Genomic DNA, 17,666 nt, shown 5'->3' on the forward strand with positions numbered 1-17,666 from the left:
ACAAGTCCTGAGGCAGAACTTTGGAGCCATCTTGATCCACCACAAAGTCCCCAAGTAGTTTGGACATGACTAAAAACTGGTTCGAATTGTTTTTTAACGTTTAAAATGCATCTCTTAACCACAGACACTTGGTGTTTCAAATTTATTCACCCTTTCTACATGCTTCTCTCATTAACAATCCTTATTGTAATTTAGTTTTGTACAGATATGTGTGGAAATCATCTCCAGGGGAGGCGATTCCCGAAAACATTATTAGGCAAATAAGTAAATGAGAGAAGGAAAGAAACTCATAGTGTGTGTCATCATATTAGTAATGTCTGAATGTGACTGGAAGTCAGCCTTTCTGAGGCACTCTGGGGGCAGTGAAGAGTTCACCTGTAGTGTACCACAAAAGAGGGACGGGGACAGAGAGCTGACATGCTCTTTCATCAGTGACTACTTTGGTACATGACTCTCTAGCAGTTCTAACTTACTCTTTAGGGTCCAACATTCTCCCATGGCCAGAAAATTCTATTAACAGCTTTATATCTGTACTTAGAAGAACACAGCTATAGCACCATTTGCCATAGAAAAAAACACAGTGCCTAAGATAGTCTGACTTGCTTTTCTCTTTTTATTTACATTAAAAGACAAAACAAAGAACAGAGGCCATCTTCTTGCTCAGGGCTTTGTTTATCCTCTGGTTACCAAATATATTTTGCCTACATTTCACATCCTAGTATCTTCTCCAAATCCTGAGTCATATTCTTGACTTTCTTTGGCAAAAGTAAATTTAGATATCTCAAACGTCAATCTTGAAAATTTTTAAACTTTTCTCATTGTTACAGTAAAATATCATTCTCTCTACAAATATTTGTTGAACCTTAAGTACAATGTCAGGTATTATCTAGGTAATGCGGCTATACCAATTAATAGATTAGAGTTGTCCTTAACATAGTATAAAAAGTGAAGACAGTTGCAGAAATATGGGTCAGTAAACAAGCGATTCTAAGTTAAAAATTCTTAGGCTGTAAAGATTCCAGAATATTATCAGAGACAACAGAGGATGGGATTTAGCATGTGGCTAAGAAGAAAATCAAGCTCCCAACTACTGTTTTTCAAATTAGTGAATGAGAAATAAATTATCATTACTTTAAAAAATATATGCTTTTTAAAAAAGGAATATTATAGATAAGCAAAACATTTGTTTAAGTTCAGTGTAGATTATTTTCTGTTGCTATGAGAAAATAAGAAACAAAGAAATGTTTATTTTCTCTCAGTTTTAGAAACTTCAGTCCATGGTCATTTAGTGTCATGTTCTTGTCCTGTGCTGAGACCATCACGGTGTGCTTCCTGGTGAGCAACAAAGCTGTTTACCTCATGTGAGCAAAAAAAAAAAAAAAAGGTAAGGCAGTTGGGATAATATTTAGTTCCCAAAGTACAAACCCTACTTCTATCACTTCCAAATAGCTTATTCAATTATGAACCCAATAGATTAATCTACTAATTAATGTGAGCGCTCTTGTGAGCCAATCACTTCTCCCAAGGGCTAGTCCGTGAACACTGTTGTTTTAGAAACATGAGGTTTAGGAGGCATTTTAGTTCCAAATTGCAATAGTAAAGGAATCTCAGAAACTGTCAAGCAACCTGTATTGGAAATGGGAGGAGTAAGAGGCTGAAGAATCCTTCTGTTTATAAAATACTCGACAGGGGGACGGGAGGGAATTTGAAATGTAAATAAAATATATCCAATAAAATCAGTAAAAAATATAAAAAATGCCATTTGAATTAAATTAAAAGATTATCATCTAAAACAAAACCAAAAAATCAACAAAAATAATAACTTTTGCATTGAACAAAGGAGTCTACAACATAGCCTGTCAATGCTGTACTTCAGATTACGACAGTGAGTACATTTTGGGTAAGGTCACCAACATAACACCAGGACCTACAGAGACTTTCATCTTCAGTCTGCTGTGACAGGATCTAGCTAGTGCAGCAAGGAAAAGGAGCCATAGCTACAAGGATCGGATGTTATTTGCACATGATATAATGTGATCACCGATAAAAATTCAAAAAAAATTGTGATACATGATAAAATTAAGAAACCTAAATTATTTCTGGATAGCATATTAACACAAAAAATCAATTATGTTTTTTTTGACCATATGCATAACCTTGGATACAGCAAGTAGCCTATAGGCATAAATGTAGCGCATGCTCTCTAAAATCATGTGTAAAAGCTGATGCCAGGACTATTTCTAAGAGCAGACACATTAGACAGCAACAAAAGTGCACACAATTGCTACATGTAAGAATCAGTCCCATGGGAGTTCTCAGAAATAAAATAAGTAGGAAAAATGAACAAAAAAAGAGAATATACTATATAGTTTTAAGTTAAAAAATAAAGTATTCTAAGTATAAAAAATACAATAAAGAGCAATTATCTATTTGCTCAACAACAAATTCAAAAATATTTTGCTTCCCTGTTTCAAATTTTCTTCTCTTTTTAAACTAACATATAGAATGTTTAATATAATTTCTTTCCTCTGTTTTAAAGTATGCATTTCTTTAAAGTATTTAATACTTTGAATGTTTTGCATTTTTATCAAAATTGAATGCACAAGAACTATTATTATTTTGCATATTTGTAACCATATATAAAAAGCACCTTACATGTATTCTGTAATTTGCCATATTTGCTCTGGTATGTTTTAAAGCATTATCTATGTAGATACAGATTGCTTTAATCCACCCATTTTCACTGAGAAGTTCTACAAAAATTTGCATAGGTATAGCTTTCATACCAGAGTTTCCTCTAAATACACATCTAGAGGTGAGATAGTTGAGTCAATCATTTTTGAATATTGCAATCATTGATATACCAATTTGTTAACAATACAAAATAATGAGTTTTGTTGTGACATTTCCACACATAGATGTATGGTATATTGATCATCTCTAGTATCTTAAAATATTTGTTACATAAAAGGAGTAATCGAGCAACACATGCAAAGATCAGAATAAAACAGTGGGAATTAAGAGAGCTATTCTATCTCAACAGCAAAGTTGTATGACTTTCACTGCTTTTCTGAACTTCCCATCCTGTCAATTAGATAAAACCTGTCTCTTGAAATAAATTGGGTTGTGACAGAGATGACTTGCACCATCCCCTGCCATTCTACAAGGTGCTTTCCAGAAAGAATGGGGTTTCCACAATGCTGAAATCTGCAGGGAACTGGAGCACATATGGAGTACTTTAGAAACCAGAGCCTTCTGTTAATGTTTACTATCACACAATACATGAAAAGGAGACTTGTTTATTCCACCCAGCTATGAGAAAAGTCTCTGAGCCACATTATGTGTTTGATATATTTATTGAATGGACAAAATAACAAGTTGATACAATATAAAGGTATCACTACCATTCTTGTATGTGACTTGTCAGAATATCAATCCTACCAAGACCAAAACCTATGGTAATGGCAGTTAAAACCACAACAGAAGTGAATAGTAGAGGTGGAATGGTACACTAGCTCTCTTAAAGAATTAGCATTTAAACTCCAGATAGTTCTTTTGACCCTCAAAAAAAAAAAAAAACCAAGAACGAGTATGATATATAAAATCTTTTGGGGAAGACTTTTTACATGAGAGTGAACACTGTCTTCAAATAACTGCAGCTTGGAAGCTGGCAGTTTCACACTCTGCACTTGGAAAAACAAAGGATTGTTTTCTGTTCATTTCTTCCAAACTACAACATACATGCTAGGTGATAACTTAATATTGAACAACACATTACATTCTAAAAATGTAAATATAGACAAAGAATACTGAATCTAGGAAGGCAGGTGAAAAGAAGCCAAGTAAAATGTTGTTCTATTGTAGAGAAGCTCTTTTGTATGTTCAAATTGACTTCTGATTCAATGGAAGCTTTTGTATTTTTTTCAAACAGACTTCAGTAATAAGAAGTAAGAAAGTCATGACAAACTTTGAAAATAATAAATGAACTTGTAACAATTGTAGGGATGCTAATCTGAAAGAAAGAAATGTGAAAGATTAGGGTGGTTAAAAATTAATGCATTAGAAAAGAGAAATAAAATATAGTATGCAACAGTTAGCCATGATATACAGTAGTATGTTTGTGTGGTTATGCAGTTTTTCTTGCCTGGAATATAAAAGAAGAAACTTCAAGACAATGGAAGCCAGGCTTCCCAGCACAGGGCAAAATGTCCATCAACCAATCTTCAGGACTGCTGCTAAGCTTTCAGACCCACCAGTACAACAGCACTGGTGCATACAAGTAATTTTTAGTAAAAACTGTATGTCTAATCATTTTAAGCAATCATGCATTTTATATCTTACATTATTATTGCATGGACTGATGTTAAGGTGATACATGATTGGACAGTGGAGAGGTAGGTGGTGAAAGAGGCTGGAGGAGCAGAAGGGGAGGTGGTAGACAGAGATTGATGGATGAAGAGATGGAGGCAGATGTGTAAGTTACTCTTAGCACATCTCTAGCTTGATGATGTTATGATTCTTTCTAAGGGGTTCTATGGGTCTAATTTATCTCATATATATGGGCAGTTTGTCTTTGTCTATTAGTTGTAAACTTATTGTGTAGAGGAATTGTGGATTGAGAATTTAACATATAAACTTCTTTGATGAGTTGATAAATGTGAATTATGGTGTGGGTACCAGGCTTGGGAACTAACCACTTAGGAGATTGCATTCCAGCTCTGCACTGGAGCAGCTACTGGTGCAGGTCTAACAGCTCCTGGTGCAGTTTCTGGTGCAGCTCCTGGCACAGTTCCCACGGAGTGAGACCACAGGAGGCCGGTAACAATAGAGCCATTTTAATATTTACTGTAACAATTTTTAAAAGAGTTTTGGATGAACAGCATAATGGGGAATTTGCTACCTTGAACATTGTTATCAGAGAACATCCACGAGGTTAAAAAAAAAAGACTAGTAATATAATGAATATCTTTAGACACAGAACTTCACTAACATTCTCATGTTATTAAACTTTGATGTATAGGCTGCTTTTAAAGTTTCTGAAAGAAGGTTCCATAATTTGACTTTCTATGTAGTAAAAAGAGAACATGAAATGGCTACTGACTTCTACATAGTCATGTTTTAGCTAACAAGAACATGTAAGTTTACAGAATGATATGTTGTCTATATTCAATATCTACTTAACGGATAGAGTGGCATCCGTGGAGTGAGTCCACGGGGGGCTGACAAAAGGAGAAGCCATCCTTTTCATCTTTATCTCAACAGATTCAGGAAGGGACAACATGGAAGCAGACATATATGGTTCTCTCAGTGTATCTCTGTATGAATAAGAATTATTAATACTTTGTAAGAGATGTAATTGTACAGGATGATTTGACTTATCTAGGTGGCCAAATCATATCATACCAATTGGATCAGAGTATTTTGGTATGTTCGTTGATGTGGTGACTTAATTGAGTTCAAAGGAGGGTGTGGAGTGGCGGGATGCACAAAGCCTGCCACAGAATTGGGATGTGTGTGTGCAAGGCTTGGCAGCAATCCTCCAAGGGAAAGTGAGTGAAAACAGCACACTGGGGTGTTGTGGACCACCTGGGTCAAAAGCAGCCAGGGTGGGCAAAGCAGACAGCCTGGGTCAAAGGAAGCTGGGGTCTGAGAGAACTTGGGGGGTGTTGTGAAACCACTGAGACAAAGATACCCTGCAGTGCCATGTGGTCCTATTGGTGCCCACACTAGTGCAGGATGAAGGGTTACCATTAATGTTTACCACAACAGTGTCTTATTGCTTTCGAGTTTACAGAAGAAGAGTTATCTTGATCTTTCAGTTCTGTAAACTCAAATAAGCATAATGACTTGGGGTTCTTACAGGTATGTTAAAATTTTTAATAACTTTAACAATTTTTAATAGAGAGTATCACTCCTATAATGGAAATGTTAAATTTTCATGGATAAGTATACTGATTTTTTTTACAAGTTGTTAATTTATAGCTTTAAAAATAAGAACAAAATAAATTTATAGAGGTCATTGTACAGGGTAGTAAACTTGACAGTAATAGTTACACTACCTACAATCTTCAGGAGCTCTTAAAAATCAAATTTAAAATTTTTTTTTAATTTAAATGCACTTTATTTTTAGACAACCCACATGACATGTTTTTCTGTATGCCTCTACTCCAAATAAATCATGGTCAAAATAAGAGCTAAGATGACGTCAGTCCCATTTGTCCTAAGTCCTGGTCTTATATGGATGGTAAGCAGCAGCCAATTACGGTGACAGGTGACAGATCCAATTTGTTAACATTTTTCCATCTCTAAGCCATCCTTAAAGAAAATCATGAATGGAGTCACACCATCCTCACGGTGGTCCAGGAGAGCAACCGTGCCATCTGGATTCATATTTTCACAAATAAAAAACCGGTAGTTATTGAAGTTAGCAAGGATGTGCTTGGTTTGCTCTGCAGCCCCAGCCATAACAGGCTTTAATCTTTCTGTAGTCTTTGATGTACTTTTTGTAGGCCTCTTTTATGAAGCTGGTTTCTTGTAAGTGATGGTTCATGACAATGTCAACACCAGTGACCACTGTGCTTTCGGTATCCTCGCCCTCCGGACCTTCAGCGGAAGCGTTTCCACCAATGAGTCATCGATGGCACCATCTTGCCCTCCACCTCCAGGCACAACCTGTCCGCAAGCTCCTGGATCTTGTAGATGTCGGAGAACAGCTCATCATGGTTGATGAGGTCCAGGTCATGGTGATGGCTGGGGACAGCGGCGCTAGCCTGGCAGCACAGAGCAAGCACGGTGGAGCCGAAGCGGCGCTCGGGAGGAGGGGGGAGCGGGCGGAAAATCATCAAATTAAAAATTAGCTCACTTGTTTTAACTATAATATTACGAAACAATCTCTGTAACTTCTCATTTTAATGTTAATTTTAAGGAGTAACTTATTTTTGTCTTATGTGTATGCATGTTTGATGTATATACGCACAACATGAGCCTGACTGGTGTCCTTGGAGGTCAGAACAGAATGTCAGCTTCCTTGGAACTGGAGGTACAGACAAAGTGAGCCACTCTACGTATGCAGGGACCCAAATCTAGGACTTCTGCAAAAGAAGCAAGTATTGTTTAGTCATCTTGTCAACTCCTCTCTAATTTCTCATAATATTCAAACTGAACCCAACTCGCAAAAATACTTTGGCTTCTAATTAGAAGCAAATTGCCTTTTCCAAATTTCATTTTATTCATTTCTACAATGCTAAATAGATGAGCAGATAATAAGTAGATAGATATTTCAATAAATTATATATATATATAATGTGTCTCTTTAGTCAATATTTAAATTAAGTAAACCCCTTTTTTGTTGTGATTAATTCTTTTTTATTAATATATATTTATTTGTTCATTTATTTACATACAAATGCTGCCCCTCCCGATTCCCACCTCACAGAAACCCTCCTTCTTCCCCCTCCCCTTCTATTCTGAGAGGACAGCCCTCTGGGTATGCACCTACCCTGACACATCAAGTCTCTGCTAGATTAGGTGCACCCTCTTCCACTGAGGCCAGACAAGGCAGCCCTGTTGGGGAACAGATGCCATAGTCAGGCTACAGCTTTAGGGAGAGCCTCTGCTCCAGTTGTTGAGGGCCTACATGGAGACTGGGCTACACGCCTGCTACGTATTTGCTGGGGCCTCATTCCAGCCCATGTTCTTTTTTTGTTGATTCAGTCTCTGAGAACTCCCAGAGGTTCAGGTTAGTTGACTCTGTTTGTCTTCCTGTGTGTTTCCCATCCCTTTTAGGACCTTTAATCCTTCCCTCAAACAGGGGAAGAGTCCTTGACCTCTGTCCAACGTTTGGCCATTCCTTCAGCCTCTGCTCCATATTCGTCCCTGCATTTCATTTTGTGTTGAAAGTTGTGTGTGTGTGGGGGGTGTTCTTATCTCTCCACTGGGGTCCTGCCTGGCTACAAGAGGTGCCGTCTCCAGGCTCCATGTCCCCACTGTTAGGCATCTAGGCTAAGGTCACCCGCATTGACTTCTGGGAGCCTCTCTTGTCTCAGGTCTCTGGGACTTCCTAAAGACACTCCACACCTCCTGACCCCAGGCAGCTGTAGATTTCCATTTATTCTCCTGGCCATCTGGGTCTCTCTCCTGTCTTTCCCCACATCTGACCCCCCATTCCCCTTCCTCTCCCCTCTCCCACCCACTTTCCTTCCTCTTTCTGCTTCCTGTGATTGCTTTGTTCCCCATTCTTTGTTTGGGCCCTCCTTTTGTTTAACTTCTTTCGGTCAGTGGGATGTATTATGGGTATTCTATGCTTCATGTCTAATGTCCACTCAGCATCGAGTACATACCATGCATATCCTTTGGATCTTTTTTAAAAACTTGATTTCTAACTACATGACCTACAAGCATCTTCTAGAAGTTAATGATCTCTGTTTACACAAAAAGTTGGGTAAATACCAAGTCAGAGAAACAAAGAGCAAGTGAGAAAAAAATATTAAAATCCAGAGCATGGAGACATCCTCTCTCACTACTTACTGGCCTCCAACTACCCTTCTGGATTATAGACCGGAGGCAGACATGGTACATAACAGTATTTGATTGGGTACTGCATACCTAGGAATACTGAGTGGCCAATACCTTGTTTTAGTACCCTATAAATAAAATATCTAAAATAGGTTAAATATGGGCAAATAGGATGTAAAAATCTATGATCTTTGCAGGAAGATTTCTCCAAATAACAGGGAAAAAATCTTTAGTCTTGACCTCAAAGAAATAAAAGCAGAAATAATCATGGAATGCCTGTAGGGTTACTTACCAGAAAGCCTCTATAAATGGCTTTGCCCCATTTTCTCATGCACAAGTTCACTTTCCACATTTTCTGATGTACAACTACCTTTAACTAAAGCTCTAGGTCTGGGTTTTTTTTTCAGGCCTCCATGGGTACACACATACACACACACACACACACACACACACACACACACACACGGGGGGGGGCATGCATTCACATGCTTACACAAAAATCAAAATCACAAAGAAAATAAGTATTCTGTGGTAGTTTACTTAGAAGGTGTTGGTTTCAGTATCTACCCACTCTCATAATGAGACAGGCTGAGAGAAGAAAGAATTCATCTTAACCATAGTCTAGACCCTGATTAGTCTCATCTAATATTACCTTAATTTTGTTTTCCAAAAAGAAAAGAATATTCTTTCTCATGAAATGAATGAACTTCTTTCACTCTTAAGGGATCAACATTCTGTACCCCAGTAGACAGCACAGAAATCCCCTAGAATAAACAGTTTCTCTTTGTTCTGTGCAGAATGTTTTTATAAGAAGTCTCTATAAGTTCATTTTTAATTTGTGTGCATATAACTTTTGTGTTGTATGCAGTATATCCACATTATAAGTCACAGGCTTAGGCTGTAAATTGGTAATATGACATTATACTAGTGACTTTCAAAATACCTTACTAGGGAAAATTAAGTATTGAAGAAACTAGTTTATTTATTTTAAAGTAATTTGTGGGTTGTTGGCAAAACAGTATGCCCACCACCCCAAATATGTTGTTGGCAGTATGTAGGCAGTTCAAGCCCTTAAAAGAATGAGCATTAGTTTTCTCTAAGGGTATGACCATACTCCAGGGAATGGTCACATACCCAAGGGTATTTGGGTGATACAAATTGTACTGGATAAAACTTTTAGGTTCTTTTTTCTTAAAGATTATGAACTTGGGTGGGTAGGGATGTGGAGGTGAACCATGGAAGAGCTGGAGGCAAACTATGAAAGGAATAGAAATGATCAAAATATAATGAATGAAATTTTCAATAAATTAGTAAATATTACTTTTTAAAAAGAGACACAAGACTCAGTGGAAACAAGTGTTCGTATATATTTTTGGTAAGATGTTGCATGCAGATTTTTTCCTAGAGTGTCTATTTCTGCTCACCCCAGATAGGGTAACAGCAGACCAAACAAATTATTCCATCAAGTGTAGCTTCATGAACAATGTACTTAATTGGAGTTACTTGCAGGAAGTTATAGAAGCATGAGCAACTTACAGGCATCTACACTGTAAAAGGTGTGCTATAAAATGTATTTATAAATTGTTATGTGCTATAGAAACAGTGCCAGGGCAAGTGAGAGCCAGACGGGCACTGGGTGACTTTATGCCTCATGGAGGAAAATCAATTAAACATGGGCAAAGGAGATCCTAAGAAGCCGAGAGGCAAAATGTGTTCATATGCATTCTTTGTGCAAACCTGCCGGGAGGAGCACAAGAAGAAGCACCCGGATGCTTCTGTCAACTTCTCAGAGTTCTCCAAGAAGTGCTCAGAGAGGTGGAAGACCATGTCTGCTAAAGAAAAGGGGAAATTTGAAGATATGGCAAAGACTGACAAGGCTTGTTATGAAAGAGAAATGAAAACCTACATCCCCCCAAAAGGGGAGACAAAAAAGAAGTTCAAGGACTCCAATGCACCCAAGAGGTCTCCTTCAGCCTTCTTCTTGTTCTCTTCTGAGTATCACCCAAAAAACAAAGGCAAGCATTGATGATGTCACAAAGAAACTAGGAGAGAGGTGGAACGACTCTGCCTATGAGAAGAAGGCCGCCAAGATGAAGGAGAAGTATGAGAAGGACATTGCTATCTACAGAGCTAAAGGAAAACCTGATGCAGTGAAAAAGGAGTGGTCAAGGCTGAAAAGAGCAAGAAAAAGGAGAAAGATGATGAGGAGGATGAAGAGATGAGGAAGAGTAGGAAGACAAAGATGAAGAAGATGCTGGTGAATAAGTTGGTTCAAGCACATTTTTTTTTCTTGTCTATAAGGCATTTAACCCCACTGTATAGCCTGTGTGAGATTTGTTTTTAAACTGTACAGTGTCTTTTTTTTTTTTTGTATAGTTAAGAATGTGTCTTTAGATAGACCTGTCCTACTGGTATTTTCAGTAGCCACGAACCTTGCCTGGTACAGTCTGGGGTTGTAAATTGGCATGGAAATTTAAAGTAAGTTCTTCTTGGTGCACAGCACAAATTAGTTCTATATGGGGACAGTAGTTTGGTGGGGGTTTTTTTTCTGTTTTTTTTTTTTTTCTTTTGGTTTTCTTTTGGCTTTTTTTTTCATCTTCGGTTGTCTCTGATGCAGCTTATACAAAAATAATTGTTCTGTTAACTGAATACCACTCTGAAGTTGCAAAAAAAAAAAAAAAAAAATGCAGTTGTTTTGTTGGCATTCTGAATGCTTCTAAGTAAATGCAACATTTTTTTTATTTAAAAAAATTGTTATGTACTGCTTGTGCTAGTTGAAATCAGACTCTGGGCATTAGAAGAGCTCCCTTTCCCCCATATTATAGTATTTTTATCTCGTGTCCTCCCAAACTCCCTGTATAGATGCCTATATCTGCGACAGGGAGGAAGGAAAATAACAAAGACCCAAGGGCATTAAACCCACTTTGTCCTTTAGAGCAGCTAGAGGGTAAACCACGTGATGTCTGTGTGCATTTGTAGTGACAGAACTATTCAGCCTTATCTGGTGCCCTTCCCTGAGCCATCAGCGCACCAAGCAATTATGAGTATCACCAGGATCCAATACAGCACTTTGTGTGGTTTGGAAATTTGTCCCATTAATTCAAGGAGCCTCGATAGCTTGAAAGGACATTGATTCCAGCACAACCTGCACTGGTGACAGAACTTGTGGACACCAAACAACATTTCTATCAATATGAGTGCCATTTTTCAGAGTTTGAGCCTGTGCTATCACAGAAAGAGGCTGGGCTGAAGGCCTTGAGTCTAGTTCAAAACTGGACATGCTGTTTAACTTTTGCCAAATCTATAATGGATTCTGTCTATTGACATGCCTTGTGTTCTGTTTTTAAAAATGCTGTTCTAGTGCTATATCCAAGTTTCCATGACTGCGAACAATATTCCATAGGAGTTGTTGACTCAGTTTCTCTATTTCAGTCCTTGCTGTAACCTTTTGTGCTTCTATTAACTTCTAGCACAAATCCAGCATCAAAAGTATTGAGGCACACAGGTTAGCCTGTTCTCCAAGAATCCTAGCTTGCTTATGTGGAACTTATTTTTATCAAGACATATAAAGGATGAACATTTTAAGCAAAATGGCCATGACAATGCAACAGTCCTCCTAGTAACTCCAAAATTACCATAATGCTTTCTCATTCACAGACACAGGCTGATATAAAATTTTATCAATAAGCCTGACAGGTATTGTGCACATCCCACCTGACTACCCGACCCTCCTACCCTCACTTCTGTAGGTGCATCTGTGTATCTTCAAGATACTTTTCTAAATCTTGAAGACTCTCAAAAGAACATCATTGTATAAACTGTATAATTAAGCTTGCAGGACAATAAGACAATGCCCCAAGCTACAAATTGTATAACAAACACATAAAAAACCCTGAAGATGTTGCAGGGTCGGAGGCTAGCAGGAGCATTATGTCTGTGGAAGTCTCCGAGGCAGCGTCGGGAGCAAAAGGAAATGGAAGATAAAGTGACTAGTCCATAGAAAGGGCAGAGGAGCAAAAGGAAGTGGAAGACAAAGTAACTAGTCCAGAGAAAGCTGACGAAGCAAAGTTTAAAGCAAGGTATCCTCATTTGGGACAAAAACATGGCGGTTCTGATTTTTTAAGAAGATTGCAGAAAGGGCAAACGTATTTTGATTCTGGGGACTGACTACAGCATCGCAAAAGCAAAGAAGAAGAGCAAGCAGCTTCCTGCTGCAGCCCTCGATAAGACAGAGGTCACTGGTGACCACATTTCCACTCCACAGGACCTTTCTCAGCGGAAACCATCCCTGGTTGGCTGATTAAAAGAGCTGAACTGCATGAGTCTTCTAATGTCCTTTACTTCTCCTTACTATGTTACCCACTTCTGTTTCCTTTCACTCTGTCATTTGAGACTGACAGCTTTGCAGGCAGTGGTAGTGTGTGCTACTGTTGCAAGGGAGCATACGTGTGTAGAGGTTTTAGTTAGTTTCACAGTGCACTGATGTAAAGGACATGTAACAGCAACATAAGTAAATGATGTGACAATAATTGTACATGTTATTTAGCTGGTGTAGGGCTGGCTCCAACAAGTAGCAAGAAAGTTTTACAGCGTTAATGCTCTGGCTCTCTTTACTTTATCATAGCTACTGCTTTGTATGTTACTCTTATTTAATAGAAGCTCTGTTGCATTGATTTCTTCTGTATCTTCCTTTTGAATTTCATAAGACAGAAGTTTAAGACCACAAGTTGAAAGACAAGTCACATAATCCAAACACAAGTAAATGGGCTGCAAAAGATTAATGATTTGACTTTGACAGCCTTAAACTTGCTGTTCCAGCTTTAACAAGAACATCTTACCTGGGCGATATTTGCCCATTCTGGTGTGACTTGTATGACTCCAATGCTTACCGGCTGTCACTGAAGTTGGTGTTCTTCCTCGGGTCTGCAGTGTGGGTTTGGGGACAGCTGTCTTTGTGGACGACGTGAATGAGTGTGCATGTGCACTAACGATAGATACAATAGTTTTGCACAACCTTTTACAAATGTCTGTACTAATTTCACCGTATTAGAAAGTAGATAATGTGCCAACCAGAAGCACAATAATTCCAACACAGATCTGCCTTCCATTACTGCTTTTGTATAAGAATAGTTTACCGTCTTGAGCTTATTAGAATACCAAACCGAAATATACCCTGTCTGCTACAAAGTCAAGCTTTTTCATTTGTTACTAATATCCATGACTTGCACTAGCCTTGTACAATATGATATGTTGCTTAGGCACATCTTTTGTTCTGTGCAGAACATTTCATTTTGACCTTTACAAAAAAAAGTAACAATTCATATAATTTATATAAACTTTTTTAGTGTAGAAATTTTTTGCCTCCACGTTCAGCTTTGGGGATACTAAAGTACAACACTTGCCTTCTCCGTCTTCTGTTATCTTCCCAGCCTGTCTTCTCTTTGCTTCTGTGACTGGTATTGTGTCATCTCATTTACATTAAAGCTCATGTGTCTATCTTTACTTTTTAAACTTGCTTAAATAAAAGAACTTTTGTGAGGATTTAAAAAAACTAAAGATAAAATTAAGGAAGATAAACAGCTATTCTGTCTTGGATATAGTAACTAAAGAAATATTTTTAAAAATAATGTTGTCCAATGTAGCATGGGCATGTCCCAGTTGTGGTTTTTTTTGTTGTTATTTTTATTTTGTGTGTGTGTGTGTGTGTGTGTGTGTGTGTGTGTGTGTGAAACAAGCAACATTTGGTACTAGGATGGATAACAGGTACACTTCATTTAGCTCTCTACAATTGATGCTCACTTTCTATGGGTCATTTGTTTTATTTACCAGCCCCACAAGACTTTTAAAATGACAAAACAAATAATCTCTACCTTTTCTAATTAGTTGATGATTTCTGTAATTCCATCATATTTTCAATTAACCTGTGCTATCTATTATTAACCTCCCTTTGAGAACTAAATACACCCAACTATTCTTATACCCAGGGGAAGTTCTCCAACCTTGGTGTGTAAGAAGTGTAATATCAGTTCATCCATCTCCAGTATATTTTCTGGCAAGAGAAAAATGACTAAGGTATACTTCCAGAAGAGATAATACCCAATCCTTGGGAGAAACTAAATCCTTTTTACCTTTATAATTCTATCTCTGTATCAATCTAATGTTACTCATTGTTCAAAATCATAAATTAATGTACACCTAGCCTCTGTATTAACTTAACACTAAAGTACAAGTATTACACACATTTACAGGAGACCTCAAAGTACTTTGTCTAGCCCTAGGAGCCCTTGGCTAGTCCTTTAGAGGAATGGTTAAGGAGGTTCTCAATCTTAACTTCAGCAGAAAGTGTAGTAGGAAATACTCACACCTCTTTTACCCTTTTATTGAACTATTATTTAAACCTTAAAGTCTTCTGAAGGATCAAAAACACCAAATTCAGCTTTTATCAATTTTCTTTCCTCTAGGAACTCTACCTTGACCTATTTTTGCCACTTTTGTTTTATAGGGACCAAAATAGATCTCACCATGTGCCTTATCTTTCTTTTATCCTCTCCTGAAAGGTTTATCATTTTACAAACCCAACTTATATACTACTTGTTGTGTTGACTTTTCCTAGGAAGAGACGAATAAATACTATTCATTCTATATAGGGTGCTAATGCTCTACCTATGAAAGATTCCACGTAAGTTTAACTTGACAAATCAATGAGTTTAAATGGGATTCCTGACAGGAACACAGGCAACTTATAGTTGCTATACTACTGAAGAAAAGAAATCCCCAGGTTTAGCTAATGTTTACCACTTATACTTTCTCAGAGAAGTGGAACTTTGTATGCCTTATGAACCTCCTATGCATAACTGCAGCTGTTATGATTTTTGAAAAGCAACAGTCATATAATCATGTCATGTCTAGAGGACAGAATTCTACAACAGCATGGATATTTATACAACTTTTTAAGGAAATTTGTCATTAGCTAACAAAACTGTGTGTGTGGTTTCCATTTGACCAATCAATTTCATTTATAAAAATTTTAATTTAATGTATTCAACCAACAACAAAAAATAAAATAGAAAGAATCTTGTTTTCTAATCTCATCTGTTAGAGAGACTGAGGAACAGAGATTGTTAATATCAAGAGTTTTTATTGAACAACCTAACATGTTCATATAAGAAAATGGTTGAATAAACCATGGTTCACCCATTCAATAAAGTGCCATGCAGCAATAAAGAGAGTAAGGAATATCTCTTACTCTATTACTCTATATATGGTGAAGTCTAACATGTTTGTTAAGTAAAAATAAAAAGTAAAGGAGCACCTATGTATGGCATGCTTTCTTTTATGTGTGAAAGAGAAATAAGAGCACACATATGCGTCTGCTCATTGAGGGAAAAAGTTGACAAACAAGAAAATACTGAATAGAACAAATGGAAGAGACAGTTCTATAATCATAGATTTTCACATAGTTCTGATATTTAAAACTATGGGGCTTTTCTAAGTAAAAATGACAAAATATAACTAAAACGTAATACGTAGGGAAACAAGTCCATCTAAATGATTAGCACCACCACACTCGAAGAGAACACTTAATCTAAACAGATTAGGCTACAAACAAAATAAAACTTTAAATGTTCTAAGTTTCATTTTTGCCATGATAATTTTAGCAGCTCTAAAGCTTACCTCTTTGTAGAGTAAATAAGTAAATGTATTGTAGAACTAAGTAACTTGCCTTTGGGAAACAGAGTTACAAATACAGATATGAAATAAGGTAGGGAAAAATCTACGGTAATAGACTGAAATTGGAAGGCACAGAATGAATCAATGGCAGACTTATAGAGGAAAAGGTTTACATAGACACAGGACTGGTTTTCATACTTCATGCATATTTGCTCTTGTTCTGTCTGCTGAGAAGGTAGAGAAGCATGGTGCTCCACTAGCAATGAATGTAGTGTTCAGAGTGATTCTAACCATCAAGAGAAAAGCAAAATGAAAATGTGTACCTCCATAAGACAAAGGAGAAGGAGGAGGAGGGGAGGAAAAGGAGGAGGAGGAAGGTAGGGGAGGAGGGATGAGGAGGAGGAAGAACAAGCATTTCTTAGAGAAAGAATGAATTCCAGCAGTGGGTCTAGAAATCTGAATCTAGGGCTTTTTGTTTTGCCTGAACACAAGGAAGTACTCAAAAATTTATAGGAACTGGACAAGAAAAAAGGAAATAGGAACTGCTCTAAGTTCCTCTATTGGGCATATCACGAACAATTTGGGAATTAAAATAAATAACTGTGGTAACAGATCATGACTCATTGAATAAATTCACATTGATATAGACAGTGATTTAATATAGAGAAATTAATAAATGAACAAATAGAAAAGAAAGCTTTTCTCTGTAATGTAATACCAATTAATGAATATAAAAGAGAAGGTTGAGTGCCATTTGGAAATCATAAATGTACTAATAGAGTAAGACAAAAATTATTAATGATCTAAAATTAGCAGGTGAAAATTTGATGTTTAAATGAGTTATTTATAAAATTGTGAAATATCCCTCCTCAAAGTATTTGTTAATAATAAAGTAACTTTAATGATAACTTTTGTTAATATGTTAATAAATAACATTTATTAAAGGTAATAATAATTACTAATAAAAGAAAAATAAATAGTAGTAATCTTATACTACAGAAACCTGCTTATATGATAAAAATGACTATTACCAATAAAAGGACCATGAGGCAACATGTACCTCCAGATAAGCACATAGCATCTATCCCATGATATCTCTACCCCAACATACAAAATTTCAATGTAATTGTGAAGAAACATATAGAACCAAACTGAGTGATGCTGGAAACCAGCCTCCATGATGCTGCCCCTTCATCTCTGACTCTCAGTATTTCCATCCGTGCGTAGTGCCTTTCTGGCACTGAGAAGAGCTGATACTTGTTATCAGTGGATTATTCTCAAAACACTGTGACTGCTAGGGATTATGAAAGACATTCTGGTTTATGTCTTTTTTGATCTAGAAGAAGTTAGCTGTCATGAGGTGAGAATTTTCAGTCCCTTGCTACCCAGCAGCCCAATAACCACATGCACATGGTGAAGAAATAAGGAATCCAGCCAATAGCAACTTAGTGCTCTTCTGTGTGACTTTTCCTGTCCTAATC

At 37.1% G+C, this 17,666-nt stretch overlaps 1 pseudogene across 1 annotated transcript; it reads right to left on the minus strand.

Annotated features, from left to right (window-relative positions):
- Window positions 1-6,288: 6,288 nt before the first annotated feature.
- On the minus strand, window positions 6,289-6,842 carry LOC308433561 (translationally-controlled tumor protein-like; annotated as a pseudogene). The gene has a single exon. The product of its transcript is annotated as a translationally-controlled tumor protein-like (transcript).
- Between the last annotated feature and the right edge of the window lie 10,824 nt (window positions 6,843-17,666).

Source organism: Micromys minutus (assembly GCF_963924665.1).
Source record: "Micromys minutus genome assembly, chromosome: 1".
NCBI classification, from domain to species: Eukaryota; Metazoa; Chordata; class Mammalia; order Rodentia; family Muridae; genus Micromys; species Micromys minutus.